Below are 16,448 nucleotides of genomic sequence, written 5' to 3'. Positions count from 1 at the left end.
ATGAGGCTAAAAGCATGTCTACCTTGTTATCACCACAAACTCATTCAGTGCCAGGCACCCCATACAGATTTTAAAATGACAATAATAAGGACTATGTTTAAAATAAGGACTATGTTTAAGAGTTATTAGGAAGAGATCATGTAATTGTATATGTATAGTTCTTAGAACAGGACTCATCATATAAGATATTTAATAAATGGCAACACTCATATTGTATGTTCAGCTCAATTGTTCATTACTCCCATACGGTTAGATGATATATTCACCTATCCCCAAACACAGCCTAACTTGATACAACTCTCTGTCTTTTGGGCCTAGACCCTCCAGCACATGCTGTATTACACATGATTAGTAAACCACATTGCACAGTAGGCACGAAATTTTATTTTATTTTATTTTTTAGATTTTATTTATTTAATTGAGAGAAAGAGTAAGTGAGAGAGAGCGCGCGTGTGCATGAGCAGGGTGAGGGGGAGAGAGAGAAGCAGACTCCCCAATGAGCTGGGAGTCTGGACTTGGGGGCTCGATCCCCAGGACCCTGAGGATCAGGACCTGAGCCCAAGGCAGATGCTTAATGGACTGAGCCACCCAGGCGCCCCAGTACGAAATTTTAGATGTTTACGTTAAACGAAGAAGAAACAGGTTCAACTGGTCACAGATTTAATGCCAATATTGAAAGGTGTAAACATTTTAAATTAACATTTTAAATAAGGTTTCATGTCAAAAGAAAATGTTGATGTGCCTGGCTGTCATTAAATCATTTGTCATAAAACTTTATGTTGCAAAATTTTCCATTTGGATCAATGCAGGTGTAATGTTGGAGGTGTCCTATATTTTCTATTCACTGGTTAGTTTTAAGATGTTGAGATAGAGTATAGATATTTTGAATGCAGTCAAATGTTCAGGCAAAAAGCTTTACTAGAGTACGTTCTTAAACCAGTCTTTGGGGGAATTCAAGGACTCCCAAAGACTCAACTTGCTAAACCCCCAGTGGCCTCCAGGATTTTGCTTTCTTGCTGATAGAAGACAGTGGGCCACAATGAACTTTTAAAACTTTAGGTTTTAAAGAATACTCAAGAATAAGAGAGAGAGAGTGCTTATTTATTCACAGAAGTGCAAGTATACAGATGCAAATTGGACATGTGGATGGAATAGATGACATCTGGAGACTACATTTATTTCTCATTACCAAACTGCCTTGAAACCAAGAAATCACCTATTCTAAAGAATCCTAGAACTATTTGGTGGGAATTGTGTTAGAATTTTTGAAGATATTCAAGGATTTAGGAGTATGAATCATCTTGTAAGTGTCTGTGACTGTCACTGATTGTAAACCTCAAAATATGCTAAGCTGCCAAACATCTTACCCACTGATATGGCATAATTTTAAGAGGATGTGCCTGAACTGAAGGCAAACTGTACTCACTCAAAGGCATCCTTAGAAGATTGGCATTGAGGATACAAATGCCAGGATCAATCTGAATTTCAGATGATTTATAATTGGGGAAATATCTGGGTCCACCTAACTCATTCCCTGTTACAAAAATACTAAAAAGAAATTTGAGAACCTTCATCAGTGATATGAAGCTGAGACAGAATTGATACAAAACTTGAATAAAGAAACCCTGTTATTCTCAACAATGGTTTTATTGTATTTCAAATTAATTTTCTTTTTATTTTACTTTAGTTCCATATAGTTAACATACAGTGTTATGTTAGTTTCAGCTGTATCAAAATAATTCTCTTTGAATTAGTAACAGTTGTTCAGTCTGGCTCTATACCTATTCTATGTGCTTCAGTATAACTATTTTTTTTAAGATTTTATTTATTTATTTGAGAGAGAGAATGAGATAGAGAGCATGAGAGGGGGGAGGGTCAGAGAGAGAGGCAGACTCCCCGCCGAGCAGGGAGCCCGACGCGGGACTCGATCCCGGGACTCCAGGATCATGACCTGAGCCGAAGGCAGTCGCCCAACCAACTGAGCCACCCAGGCTAACTATTTTTCAAATTTTTTGGCACCCCCACAGAATGCCATTACTACTGCTGCTGCTTGGTTTTAGTTAATGGCTTGTAATAGGTACTGCTCCATATATTTTCACCTCCATTATCTCATTAATCCCCACAAGAGAACGTAGAGATGGGTAAAATACCTCAGTTTTTCAAATGATAGTATTGAGGCTCAGAGGATTTAATGGATGCTCAGAGTGACATAGTCAAGACAGAGATATGAACCATCAATTCACATCTATGCACATGCTGCATTTCCCCATTTAGAATGGAGGATGGATGGATGGATGGATGGATGGATGGATGGATGGATGGATCAACTGATCGATCTAAAGTAATGGTGTTTTTGCCATGTGATGGTGTAGTAGGCAAAATAATGGCCACCCAAAGATGTCCATGTCCTAATCCCAGAAACCTGTGAATATGTTGCCTTACATAGCAAAAGGGACTTAGAGATGTGATTAAGGATCTTGAGATGGGGTGATCACAAGGGTCCTTATAAGAGAAAGGAGGAGGCAGGAGAGTCAGAAAAGAAAATGTGATAAAGGAAGCAGAGGTCAGGGTATGATTGCTGGAAGATTCAGGCAACCTCTAGAGGCTGGACAAGACAAGGACATAAATTCTCTCCTGGAGCTCTCAAAAGGAACACAACTCTGCCAACATCTTGATTCTAGCCTAATGAGAGTCATTTTGAACTTCTAACCTTCAGAACTGTAGGATTACAAATTTGTGTTCCAATACCAGTGTTTATGGTAATTTGCTAGAGTGGTAATATGAAACTAATAGAAATAAAATGGAATAAGATGTGTACACAGCAGCCATCTTAAAAAAAAATCTCTCAATCTTAAATCCACAGCAAAAATATCTGGTTTATAAAATTTTTATTGACATCATCCACACTGTCTCCTCTCTCGTGTCCATGATCTTTCTGTCTCTTCTGTTTCTCCATGTCAGATTAACAGAAAACCTTAGGTTGATTGTTCTACAGATACTATACAAATACTAAACAAAAGGGTAACACAAGCTGAAATATAACATCTATAGACTAAATTTAACCTTACTGTTAGCTTTTCCTCCCCAAAAACCCTTACCATCACAATGGTCAACCATTTTCTGCCTAACCCACCTTTGATTATGCATCTATGGGCCTTTGAACAGAAGCATTCCACCGCTGGCAATGCCTCGCACATCCTCTCGGCTTAAATTCTACTGTTTTCAAGGATCTGTGTCGAATTTGAGTCCCACTTTGTCCATCCTATCTTTCCTGAACACCAGAATAGTTCTTTGTGAAATCCTGTTTCTCTCAAATACAATAATATTGACTGATATGCCAAGCACTCCCTTCAATAAAATGTCTACTCTGACATAGATAATTTCTTATTTCAAATATTTGTCTCTTCTCTCCAGTTGGTCTACAGATTCTTTGAGGAAGGCAGGGGGTACTTATATCACACCAAAAGTGTTCCTGCTTCTCATGTTGTGACTCTCTAAACCGCATTTTTCTCAACTGTCAAAATGAGGACCTGTATACAGGTCTCCATGGGGTTCTGTGAGGAATAATAGATATGATGTATGTAGAATTTCTTAGGATAGGCCCAGTAGAGACACTCCATATTTATTAGATTTTTACCTCCTCCCTGTTCATAACAAGTGATTATTGAATATTTGCTGACTTGTCATCATAATATGTTCATCATTCTTACTAGAGTCCATCCAGACTTTTTAGAATAACATGGACCAAAATTATTATTAAAGCCATTTCCTATCCTATTGAATAAATTAAAAAAAATTATGTCACCACAATCCTGCAGGAAAACATGTACCTAGAGAAAAATCTGAAGGCAAATTTTGAACTGTCCTTGGGAGGATTCGGAATCATGCTGTATCTGTTCTACTCCTTATGTAGCAGTTCAATAGTTTTACAGCTCTGGTTTCAAAGAACAGACAGGACACACAGAGGACATCACATCTGACTCTCCAATTTCTAGTTTGGCACATGCCATAGTATACGTTGAAAGAACTTCCTGGCCTTGAGATTAACTGTATTTACCAAATAGTCTCCAAAGCCACCGTATTTCAGACCCAAATTTTCTTATAATTCCCTCCTCTTGACTCCTTATTCTCTACTTGAAGGCGCCCAAATTGGAGCACAACTATAAACATCAAATTTCAAGCAAATCTATCAATGGCAATAGCTCTGTTTTGTTTCCAGGGCCCATCCACACTCTTCATGAAATAAAACTGCTGCTTGGGGGGACCAGGAGAGTGGTTTGAAATAATTTATCCCACTCTTTTTTCCTCTTAGAAATGTAAATGTATCTCAAAAGCCAGACCTGATGTTTATCAATGTGTCTTGCACTGGAATTTGCATGACCAGTCCCAAATTATTACTAAAAAGTTTTTGTGTGCTTTTTAAAAAATCAGGATGCTTTTATTAAACTGGCTGCAAAAAAAAATAATAAATGTGTGGGTTTTGGGGGCAGTATGCTTAGCCCTCCTATTTTACACCATCCAGTGTTCTGGTAGAGATTAGAGATCCTGTTCTCCATGTGGCTCATCCTCTATACACATCTAGTTTAGATGACTAAAGGCATTAGCTTTATTTTTTTTTCTCCTTGAAATGCTCAATACAAAATGCAAATATTATGTTTCCTGGGGTCAGTATATAACCTCTTTGCCCTATCAGTCTCCCTTGTTCTCTCAGTACTGCCAAGGATTCCAGGGACTCTTGAAAGGAATATTAATACAGGCTTAATTGATCAGTAACATAATTAAACCATTAAATGCCAGCACAAGTGTGAGGAATAGACAACCAAACTTTAATAATGAGTTTCCAAAAGGATGTAAGAAAAGTGCTCTCGTGTGTATTGTACATTCTCCTTTCAGTACAAAGAAGTGCTGTAGACAAAAGACCCTCTGATCACTGCCCAGAGAATAATTGGACCACATAGCTCCATGGTGATGAGTTAAGAGTTTAAATTTAAAAATTAAATAAAATAATAATAATAAAATTAAAGAATCATGTTGATGCCAATATGTTAGCCTATCAGGTTTTTCTGACACTTCTGTAAATTACTGTTGAGAGTATTTTGAGATAGATGTTAAATCTGCTCTGTAGGCAGTTTAGGAAAAAAAAAAAAGTCAAATTACTAAAAATACTCCACCCCCCCATACCAAATTTAGGCACTATCGCCATCTTCAATTATCCACAATAGTCACATAACTGACTGATTCACTTCCTTGATTTACATATGTTGAATGAAGTCTATCTGCTTATATATCTCAAATAGTCTGCACTTACCCACATAGGGCCATGTTCCACACCCACACACACACACACAGATTTCAGTGTAGGCTCCCATAAGCCAGACTGAGGAGGTTCATGACTAAATCAGAATTGTAGAAAATGTTAATCAATATTTTCTCAATATTTTAACTCCATATGATTCTTTCCCTTTAACTTTTGGCATCAAAGGAGTTTTGTCTGCCGGCTTGCACCAACATAGCCCACAACATATTGAACACTGAATTACAAAACACAAATGCCCAATTCTACTGCTTCCTGGTAGGTATGTGACGGTGTTAAGCAACAAATGCCATTATTCTGCTCAGGTGCAGAAATCCTCTCTACGTTAGGAGCTGTCAAACTTCCTAACGTCATCACTCGGCTCCGAGTCGGGCCCCAGGGCACCCGCCGAAGTGAATGTGATTGCAGTGGAGAGAGAGTGAGCCCCACCGCTACACGACTGGGCAGACTTTCTGAGGTCAGCAGGAAAGGTTCAGCATTACCTGAGATCTATGAGAATTACAATAGCCGTTCACAGTAACAGCATTTTTTGAATGTTTACCAGGCCCTGTTTGAAACGCCGTCTTGGGCTACGATCCCTCAGAAACAGACTGAGGCCGAAGTTGCATGCAGCAGTCTTACTGGAGAGTCTCTGCTTACCAACTCCTGTGGGGGGCTCAGGGAAACAGGACCGGGCAGCAAGAGAATTCGGGCATAGCAGCTACACAGAGCGGCCACGGCCAACGCCACAGGGAGCTTGGAGGCTGGATGGCCCTTCAGAGGTGACTTGCATGGACGCAGGGGAGCCAGACAAAACTGAACAACTTTTGGCCCTGTGCTGACGCTCAAGATGGGGCACAACCTTGTTCGGTGCAGTTCCTTTCAGGTGAGGACAAGTCCCAAAGAAGGATTCATCTGTGAGCCATCGGCAGCCAACTGCTAGCAGCTGTAAGAGCGAGTGCCTCGGTCCTAAAGCGGTTATCTGTGTGAGAACCCACAGCAGCCCCCTTCTGTGTCTTCTAGGTACTATTTCACCTAATCCTCACCACCATCCCACAGAGCAGATGAGGAAACTGAGACTCAATGAGCTGGGACCTTAGCCCAGTTCAAGCCTTTAGTCCCCACCCTCTGAAGGCAGGGTGTAGCATTCTACTACCCTCAATTAATGTTTGATGAATTTACTTGAGAAGACAAGTGGGGAAGTAACAGATTATTTCAACTTTATAACTTGGGTAAAATTTGGGAAATTCTAGCTTTGGGAAAGGAGTTGAAATCCACTGGTATCACAAAACTTATTTTAAAAATCACAAATCATTGCTTGGTGCTTCAGTTTCCCTGCCAACTAAAGTTCCAACTTGAGTTAAAGCTAGGTATGGGTATGAAGAGGTTCATTATATAATACTTCCTACTTTAATAGAAGTTTAAATGTTTTCAAGTGCTCATTTTTGTTAAAAAAAAAAAAAAAAGTCACAAGAACCAGAGTGGTTTATAGGTGAGTTCTCTATGATATTAAGGGGGGAAAAAAGGTTAATTTTAATGTAATCTAAAGTATTCCAACTGAATAGAAAAAGATGAAAAGCTCTCTAATGCATTTTACGAAGCCAACAAGACTTTAATGCTAAACCTGATAACAACAGTTAAAAGCACAGCCCACCATCACTTATGAATAGACATGAAGCATTCAAAATAAAATATTAGGATATAAAGTCAGAAGACTAGCACATTATTTCCAGGTAGGGCTTATTCTAAACGTAAGGATGGGAAAATTATCTGAAAAAAATATAAAGAGAATCCATTCTATCAAAAAGCAAAGTAGGAAAGCCTCATGATAATAACAATAAATGTTAATCATTTGGTAAAATTCAGAGCCTTATTAATAAAAGTAGCACATAGAACAGGAATAAAGGGAAACTACTAATGGTAGACTTCTTACCAAAAACCACCAACAAATATATACTAAATGATAGTCACTGAAACAAGTGCCCTGATAAATTAGGAAATAAGAACACCTGTCTTTAGGGACGCTACTCTTGCAACATGTATGTGTTAGTTTCCTCGGTTTGCTATAACAAAGTCCCACAAACAACATAAACAGACTTAAAAAAAAACAGAACTGTATTGTCTCACGGTTCTGGTGGCTTGAAGTCTGAAATCAAGGTGTCCGCAGGGCCTCACAAGACCTCCTTGGTCCTAGGGGCTGCTGGCAAACATTGATGTTCCTTGGCTTGTGGGTGGATCACTCCAATTTCTGCCCCCAGCTTCACAGGGCCCCCTCTGTGTGTCTGTGTCCAAATGTTCCTCTTCTTATAAGGACAGAAGTCAATGGAAGAGGGCCCGCCCTAAATGCAGTATGACTTCATCTTATTTTGATTACATCTGCAAAGACAGGTTATGAATTCAATGTATTTTTTACGGGACACAATTCAACCCATAACAATCTATTAAAAGTTAAAATTCCATTCACTTTGGCCCACTTCTGGAAATCTCCCCCACAGAAATAAAAGCCCTTCTTTTATGATTTAGGAGATTTTTTATATATAATAACTTTAATATTATAAAACTATATAACAAACATATATAACATATAAACATGTATAACACTGAAATATATATAAAGTTTAATGCTTATTTTAACATTGAAAACAAACTAAATGACATAAATTGAGGAATTGTTGTATATCCACAATCATGTACTTCATGCAGGGAATAAATATTTTAAAATAATGAATTAGAGTTGGACCAGTCAGCAAGGAAGAGACTCTACAAGGTAAATGATGAGTGAGAAATCCAAGTTGCAGAAAACTTTGGAAAGTACGGTCCTAATTTTTCTAAAACAATAAAACAAAATTCCTATAGTGTGTGTGTGTGTAAAAAATTCACCCTCCAGGGCTAAATAAATATTGAGTTAAAGAACTGCTATACATAGGGATTCCTAAAATGAGCAGACTTGGATGACAAGCAGAGGGGGCAAGCCAAGTAACTCCGCTCCCTTATATAGTATGGTGGAGATGTGCAACATACTACAAAGGGGGGTGAAAAATGGAAAAATAATGAACGTATATCAATGGCAAAACTTTGGGAAAATAGAATTTCTTTAAAATATATCCAATAACACTTTTCACACGTGCTATGTGTGGAGAGTCCTATTTTAAGAAAGTGAAATTATTGTAATCCCTATAATGGAATTTAGTAGAAGAAATTGCCATGGTGTTCTGCAGAGAGCATTGAGACTTCCAGCTGCTCTTCCCTGAATTAGTATGAAAACCTCGGTTCAACAATAGTCCACTCCATATAGGTAAGGTGTGAAGTTAAAAGTGGTCACATATTTTAGGGGGCGGGGGGGGCATAAGATTAATAAGACTACTTAGTTGCAGTATTTTATCAGATGAGAGTAGATAAGGCAAGGGATAGTGTGAGCTGGAAAGAGAAAAAAAGTCTTAAAGCAGAATTGAGAGAATCCAATGGGAATTCTTTGAATATGTGCTTTGGTTAATTTACCCTAACTACCCCCAAGTCTTTGGGTGGGGTATACAAGAAACTAGACTTTTAAGATTTCTATACTTTTTTTGTTTTTCTCTCTCTCTACTGCACTTGAGTTTACCCAGGCAGAAATTGACTGGAGCATTTAAGGCTGAAAGGGTCTTGCACTGGCGAAAGCATCTTTTTGAGAATTAGAACCTAACAATCTACTAAGTATAATACAAACCAATACATTTTTCCCCAAAGCCACAGCACTAGTGAATACTCATGCTGAGTAAGCCTCTTTATTAAGCCCTACAGATACGAAGATGAATATGACATGAAGCACCTTTTAAAGTGTTTCCAGTCATGGAAAAGTACTGTGTGCACAATTAACCACAATTCAAAATAGAGATAGCAAACATATGGTACAAGAGCAAATAATACGTTGGGAGGACAAAAAGGAAATGTAATTCTGTCCAAACTGTGAAACAAACAAACAAAAAACTTAACACACATAGTGAATTCCAATAAATATTCGCCTATAACTCCAGGAAATGCCCAAAATATTAAATGTTACAAAATCTGTTCCTGCTTGTTCCTGTTGCGTTGAACAGCGCAGTCCTGAAAAGTCACAGCACAGGAAAGGTGTAGCTGATCAATGGACAACAGTTTCGAGCACTCCTTTTGTGCAGGAGGTTGTTCTGGGGAGCATACTTTGTGAAGCTGAGAGGGAGGTGTGCATTCTTTTGTACTAAGAATAATGTGGGCAGTGATATCAGATTGTCAGCATTGTGCGAAAGGCAGCTTGGCTTCTCAAGTGGAAAAGAGTCTGCATGCAGGTTAAAACTATGAGAACTGAGTTTTAGTCCTGACGTTTTCCTCGGTTTCAGCCTCATGTGTTTAGACGAATCATTCACCTTCTGTGAATACCAACAGGAATTCGAAACTCATTGAAAATAATAATTCCGTACAACTGGATTATAAAAAGCATCAAAAATATATATAAAAGTGTCTTTATCTGAAGGTAAGATGTCATTATTAAAGTAACTACTATGTGCAAGAGAAGGCTGATACAGCTGTTAAACATAGATATGTTTAGAATGACAGCTTCTGGGGATAAATGGGAGGGCAGGTAATGTGCTTTTCAATCATCCATACAGTAAAGGAACCAGGAAGTAAATCAGACTTTCAGCTCTGTCACAAACTCTGAATGACCTTTAGTGGGTGATAGAGCCAAATCAATTTGAAAATCTCTAACATGAAAGGGATTGGGGAAATAATCTGACACAAAAGGGATGGGGAAATAATCTCTAAATCCATTTCAATTCTCAACTTAAGTAATAATGAACCACTAATTCGATGATGGGTAAATATTTGATGGATGTTATATACTGTGGTTTGGAATAATGAATGTTTGAATCTTAGAAGACAGTAGAATCTGAATTAGAAGACAAGTAATCATGGATTAATAATTCAAAAATAAGAGGCCATCATTTCTTAAAACTTCATCGCAGGAACTTTGGTTTCAGTTCAAACATATGAAGAGCTTAGAAGCCACAATTCCCGTCCTTACAACAAGGAAAAGCTGGACAAGCTGACTAGCAACAACTTTTCATCAACACGTCAGAGAACTGAGACTGCAGGCCAAACTACCATCCCCAAATCTAAAGAGATGGGCTCCTCCAGGAAGACAACTCAGGCATATAATTATCTGGACCAGAAGCCATTTAAGCTGGAAGGTCCAATAAACTAGAAAACTCGATGAACTGCTGGAGGCGGAGTGAGGACTATCACGAGAGTGAGAAGCTCCTGAGAGCCAAAGTCCCAGGGAGGGACCCACACTTTTATAGGTTTTCCCCATGGGAACCCACCAGGCTGTCACAGAATCAAGACTCCTGAGAAAGCTCCCTCCACTACATGGCCCCAGCTGGTGGAGAGGAAGAGGAGTAGCCATTGTGAAAATCCATCTGGACCCTCTCTCTTAGGGAACAAAAGGTTTAATCTCCAAGAGGTCTGACGTTGATAGCTGGCATGAGGGAAATCCCAATCAAGCTGGGGGAAGGGAGCTCCACTCTGCCATAGCCGCCCTGTGTCACTTAAAGAAAAAAACTACAAGGTTCAATGTCCAAGGGAGAGGATCTCAGTTACACAGACTGGGGACACTGGAGGACAAGCAATGTCCTGTGGTAGGGGAAGGATTAGAGGGCATGGGATGAAAAAGTTCTACACCTAAAAAAGGGACAGAAACACAGGCCCATGGTCCATCCTCGAACTAGAATTTAATCAGATGATTAGAGGAAGCCTCCCCTTACCTACACCCCATCCCTACCACAACAATGTCTCCAGGAACAATAATAGTGGATCACAGCTGGGACAACAGAGACACACTCTCTCTGACGAGTAGTACAAAGGGAAGAATCCCTTAAGGCAAAAGGGGAGCTGGAGAGAGAGGACACTGGAGGAATGTGAAACCTCTCGTACCCATAACTACAACAAACATCAAACACAACCCAACTACTGGCCAGATTAAAATAAATCCTCATACTGAAGATCTATTTAACTCAGTATTTAACACACTATACCACATTCCTGGCTTCCAGAAAAATATTGTAAGGCATGCCAAAGGCAAAAACAAACAAAAAACAGTCTGAAGACACAAAGCAATCAGCAAACCAGATTCAGATATGACACCAATGTTGGAATTATCAGAGAATTTAAAATAACTAAGATGAATGTGTTAAGCCTCTCATGAAAAAGGTGGTTATCATGCAAAACCAGATGTCAGCAAAAAGATAGTAACTATGAGAAAGTACCAAGAGGAAATTATAGAAACAAACAAAACTCCCACAGTAACAGAAAAGAAAAATTCCTTCTAGGAATTTTTTTTTTTTAAAGATTTTATTTACTTATTTGACAGAGAAAGAAAGAGAGAGAGAGAGCATAAGCAGGGGGAGTGGGAGAGGGAGAAGCAGGTTTCCGGCCAAGCAGGGAGCCCGATGCGGGGCTCAATCCCAGGACCCCGGGATCATGACCTGAGCCGAAGGCAGACGCTTAACGACTGAGCCACCCAGGCGCCCCTAGGAATTTCTTTGATTAGACTTCGACAAGGCTGAAGATGGAAACAGTGATCTTGAAGACAAGTCAATAAAAATTTTCTAAACTGAAACACAAAGAGGAAAAAATGTGAAAAAAGAAGAGACATCTAAGAATTGTGGGACTATATGAAACAGTGTAACAGATGCAAAACTGGAGGTGATGGTCCCCAGGTCATGATCCCGGGGTCCTGTGATCGAGCTCCTTGCTCAGCAGGGAGCCTGCTTCTCCCTCTGCCTGCCACTCCCCCTCCTTGTGCTCTCTCTAATAAATAAAACCTTAAAAAAATAAATAAATAAAAATAAAACAGATGCAAAATTGCAACATTAGAAGAAGAGAAAATGAAGCAGAATCAACAGCTGAAGTAATAATGGCTGAAAATTTTCTAAAATTACTGACAAACACCAAACTAAAGATCAAAGAGGTTCAGAGAACACCAAAGAGGACATACCACACACATACACTCTCTCTCTCTCTCTCCCCTCTACCATTATGGTATTCAAACTGCAGAAAACTAAAGACAAAGACAAATTTTTTAAAGCAAAGACCAATAAAATTTATAAAACTCTAGCAACAAGGCCAACTGAAGAAAATTAAAAAGAGCAAAGATACAAATACCAATATCTAATAAAAGAAAGGTCATCACTACTGATCCCAGAACATTAAAAGGATAATAAGAAGACACTAAGGATGATAAGAGAATACTATGAACAACACTATGCCCATAAATTCAGTAACTTAGACAAAACAGACCAATTCCTTGAAAGACACAACCAACCAAACTTCATTTAAGGAGAAAAAGAAGGGCACCTGGGTGGCTCAGTCGTCAAGCATCTGCCTTCAGCTCAGGTCATGATCCCAGGGTCCTGGGATTGAGCCCCACATCAGGCTCTCTGCTCAGTGGGAAGCCTGCTTCTCCCTCTCCCACTCCCCCCGCTTGTGTTCCCTCTCTCGCTGTGTCTGTCAAATAAATAAATAAAATCTTTTAAAAAAAAGGAGAAAAAGATAACCTAAATAAACTTGTGTCTATCAAACAGATTGAATTAGTAGCTAAAAATATTCCAAAGAAAAATACCAGGCCCAGATGATTTAACTGGTGAACCCTACCAAACCTTTAAAGAAGAAGTAATTCCAAAACTACACAATCTTTTTCAGAAAGTAGGAAAGGAGAGAATACTTTGCAACTCATTTTCTGAGGCCAGCAGTAATCTAAAACCAGAGAAAGATATGCAAGAAAACAACAATTATATCCTATGACTATATGAGAAATCTTCCATAAAATATTAGCAAATTAAACTTAATAATGTATAAAAGGAATTACATACACGGCCTGGGAGGGTTCATCCCAGGATGTCCTGCTGGTTTAAACCTCATCAATCAATTTATTTGACCACATTAACAAGCTAATAAAAATATCACATGGTCACACCCATAGATGCAGAAAAGTATTAAATAACATGCAATAGCCATTCATGATAAAAATTTTCAAAATCCTAGGAGTGGAAGGGAATTTTCTTAATGTACTATAGGGCAGGTATGAAAAACTTAGAGCTAACATGCTTAATGGTGAGAGACTAAATGCTTTTCTCCCTTAGGTCAGGCACAGGGCAAGGATATCCTCCTTTACGACTCTTATTCAGCATGTTACTGGAAATACTATCTAGTGCAATAAGGCAAGAGAAATAACTAAAAGTTATACAGACTGGAGAGGAAGAAATAAAACTGCCTTTATTTGCAGATGAGGTGAACATCTACTGAGAAAACCCCAAAGAACCTACCAAACAAAAACAACAACAACCCCTCGCCCCCTAAAAAAAACCTCCTGGTTTTTTGGAATTAAGAGGCAAGCTTAGGAAGGGCACAGGACACAAGGTAAATATGCAAAAGTCAATAGCTTTCCCAATAGCAAAAAACAAATGGAATTTGAAATTTAAAAAATATATATATATGTGTATCATTTATAGTAACACCAAAAAAGTACTTAGGTATAAAATTAACAAAATATGTATAAGATCTATATATGGAAAACTACAAAACAATGATGAAAATAAAGTATACATATAGTTTTAGTTTTGTTCACCAAGAGGGCCTAGAAGCAATTATATCTCAGTAGCAATGAACATAATCAGCATCCAGATCTTGGTTTCTAATACCATTCTCTGATAAAAAGAACAAGAACTTCTTGAAGAAATGGCTCATTTTTGGACAGAGGGACAGAATGTACAAGATGAGCCTGGAGCATCTTTTAGTGCCAGAAAGTAAGGGCGTTCTTATAAAACAAAGGTACTGGGCATGACACAGGAGCTAAGAAAAAGAGCTCACAGTGGCCAAAGCTGGAAAAACTTGAGCAACAAAAGAAACAAAGTAGCACTGGATTGTGACCTCAAATATAAAATAAATTTCCTTTAGTCCATATGGATATAAATAAAGGATTGAACAGATGAGTAAATGGAGAATACACATATCTCCCATGTAGAAGAATCCCAAATAATTTCCATATAGATACTCTGTCCTCAAGGAGGTGGAACGTAAATCTGTACTCCTTAAGTGGGGGCTGCACATAATGACTTCCTTCCAAAGAGTGCAGTATGAAGAAAGGGTAAATGAGGAACCGTACAGTAGAAAAACCCAACAAATGCTATCTCAACCAGCTATCAAGGTCAATGTCAACAGTGCTAAGTCATCTTAACAGTATGTTCCCTTGATATGATGGAATGAAAATGACACTTTACCTCAGTGGTTTTTCTCCCCCCAAACCCATAATCCCTATCTGACCATGAGAAAAATATCAGACAAGCCCAATCTGAGAGGCAATCCACCAAATATCTGACGAGCATTTTTTCAAATCTGTCAAGGTCATAAAAAACAAAGAAAATCTGAGGAACTGTCATCTATCAGAGGAGACTAAGGAGACATGACTAAATGTAATGCAGTATCCTTGATGTGATCCTGGAAGAGGCAAAGGGCATTAAGAAAAACTAATAAAATCCAAATAAAGCATGGAATTTACCAATGTTGGATTCTTAGTTGTAACTGGTATACCACAGTAACGTAACACGTTAAGGATAGGGTGTAGGGTATATGGGAACTGTCTGTACTGTTTTTGCAACTTTTTTCTTGAATCGAAACCTATTCTAAAATAGAATGTTTAAATTTTAAAAAGAATAGGAATGGGGCATGCACGGTAGGGAAGGATTGGAAGTTGGGTTGGGCATCCCTGATAAAGTGACATTTAAGCAAAGACTTGAAGGATATGAGAGAGTTGGCCATAGAATTTTTTTAAATTTTATTGTTATGTTAATCACCATAAATTACATCATTAGTTTTTGAGGTAGTGTTCCATGATTCATTGTTTCCGTATAACGCCCAGTGCTCCATGTAGAACATGTCCTCTTTAATACCCATCACCAGGGTAACCCATCCTCCCACCCCCTCCCCTCTAGAACCCTCAGTTTGTTTCGGCCATAGAAATTTCTAAGGAAGAGTGCCACAGGCAGAGGGAAGCATCAGTGCAAAGGCCTGAGGCAGGAGTGTGCCTGGTATAGAGAACAGCAAGAAGGTCAATTGTAAATGCAGCATGGGGACCCAGAGGGGCTGGAAGCAGAGGAGTTGAGGAGACGCCAGAAGGGTAACTGGCTGGGGGAGAAAAGATGATGTAGAACATTGTGTGATGTTGGCTTTGACTTTGAGCCACTGTTGAATTTTGAGCAGGGGAAACACATCATGCAACTTAAGTTTTAAAAGCATCCCTCTGATCCTAGAACAGAAGAAGACATTAGTGAAAAAACTGGTGAAACTTGAATAAAGTCTGTAAACCACGGTTCATTAATAGAGATCCATCAATGTTAATTTCTTAGCGTTGTAATCCATGTAATATGGAAGGTTATGTAAGATGTTAACATTAAGGAAACGGAGTGAAAGGTATGTGAGCACTGTCTGTACTGTCTTTGCAACTTTTCTGTAAATCTGCAATTATTCCAAAATAAAAGAGTTTATTAAGAAAAGAAATTGCATACAAAGAGACCAGATCTATCGAGTGTTTTTTTATAACCAAAAAAGGGGGAATGGGGTATGGGAGAAATTTGGAACTGATGGAAAGGTCAATCACTGTGATTGTGAAGATGGTATCATGGGTGTATGCATATATCCAAGCTTATCAAATTATATACATTAAATATGTGCAGTTTTTTGTATATCAGTTATATCTCAATAAAGCTATTAAAATAATAAACTATACCATCATCTTTTAAAAAATGAAATTGCACTGTAGGAAAGAATGGGGGATCAATTATTCCAGTCAGAGGCTTGGACCCATCACATGCCAATCCTAAATGCCAATCCTTAACACACCAAAATCACAGATTTCATTTCCCACAGAAAGATGGCCTAAGATTCATTCTAATACTCGTGTTGTGGTCAGCAGTGGAAGGGATCTCTCCTCAGACTCAGACCAGGAGAGGAGCTTTGGAGTACTCAGCAGGACAAGGAAGGTTGGAATTGTGTAGGTCATAAGTAAGCAAACTTCGAAAGATTATTTGAAAGAGAACCAATAACACAAGTACTGAGCTCCTGGTAAGTATCCAGTAAAACATTAGGACAG

General features: G+C 38.6%; 1 long non-coding RNA gene across 2 annotated transcripts in view; it reads right to left on the bottom strand.

The window, feature by feature from the left end:
* Window positions 1-1,434: 1,434 nt before the first annotated feature.
* Window positions 1,435-16,448, bottom strand: part of LOC135361915 (uncharacterized) — a 145,970-nt gene continuing 130,956 nt past the window's right edge. For both annotated transcript variants that reach the window (XR_010406080.1, XR_010406081.1), the window contains one exon: window positions 1,435-7,669. This is a non-coding gene — a long non-coding RNA (uncharacterized LOC135361915). The remainder of the gene's footprint in view (window positions 7,670-16,448) is intronic.

The sequence above is a fragment of the Mirounga angustirostris genome, unplaced genomic scaffold, assembly GCF_029215605.1.
Source record: "Mirounga angustirostris isolate CCGP_5_RB_7025 unplaced genomic scaffold, mMirAng1.0.hap1 SCAF_11, whole genome shotgun sequence".
In the NCBI taxonomy this organism is placed as follows: domain Eukaryota; kingdom Metazoa; phylum Chordata; class Mammalia; order Carnivora; family Phocidae; genus Mirounga; species Mirounga angustirostris.
Note: the sequence above shows the minus strand (reverse complement) of the source record. Positions and strands in the feature narration are given on the sequence as shown.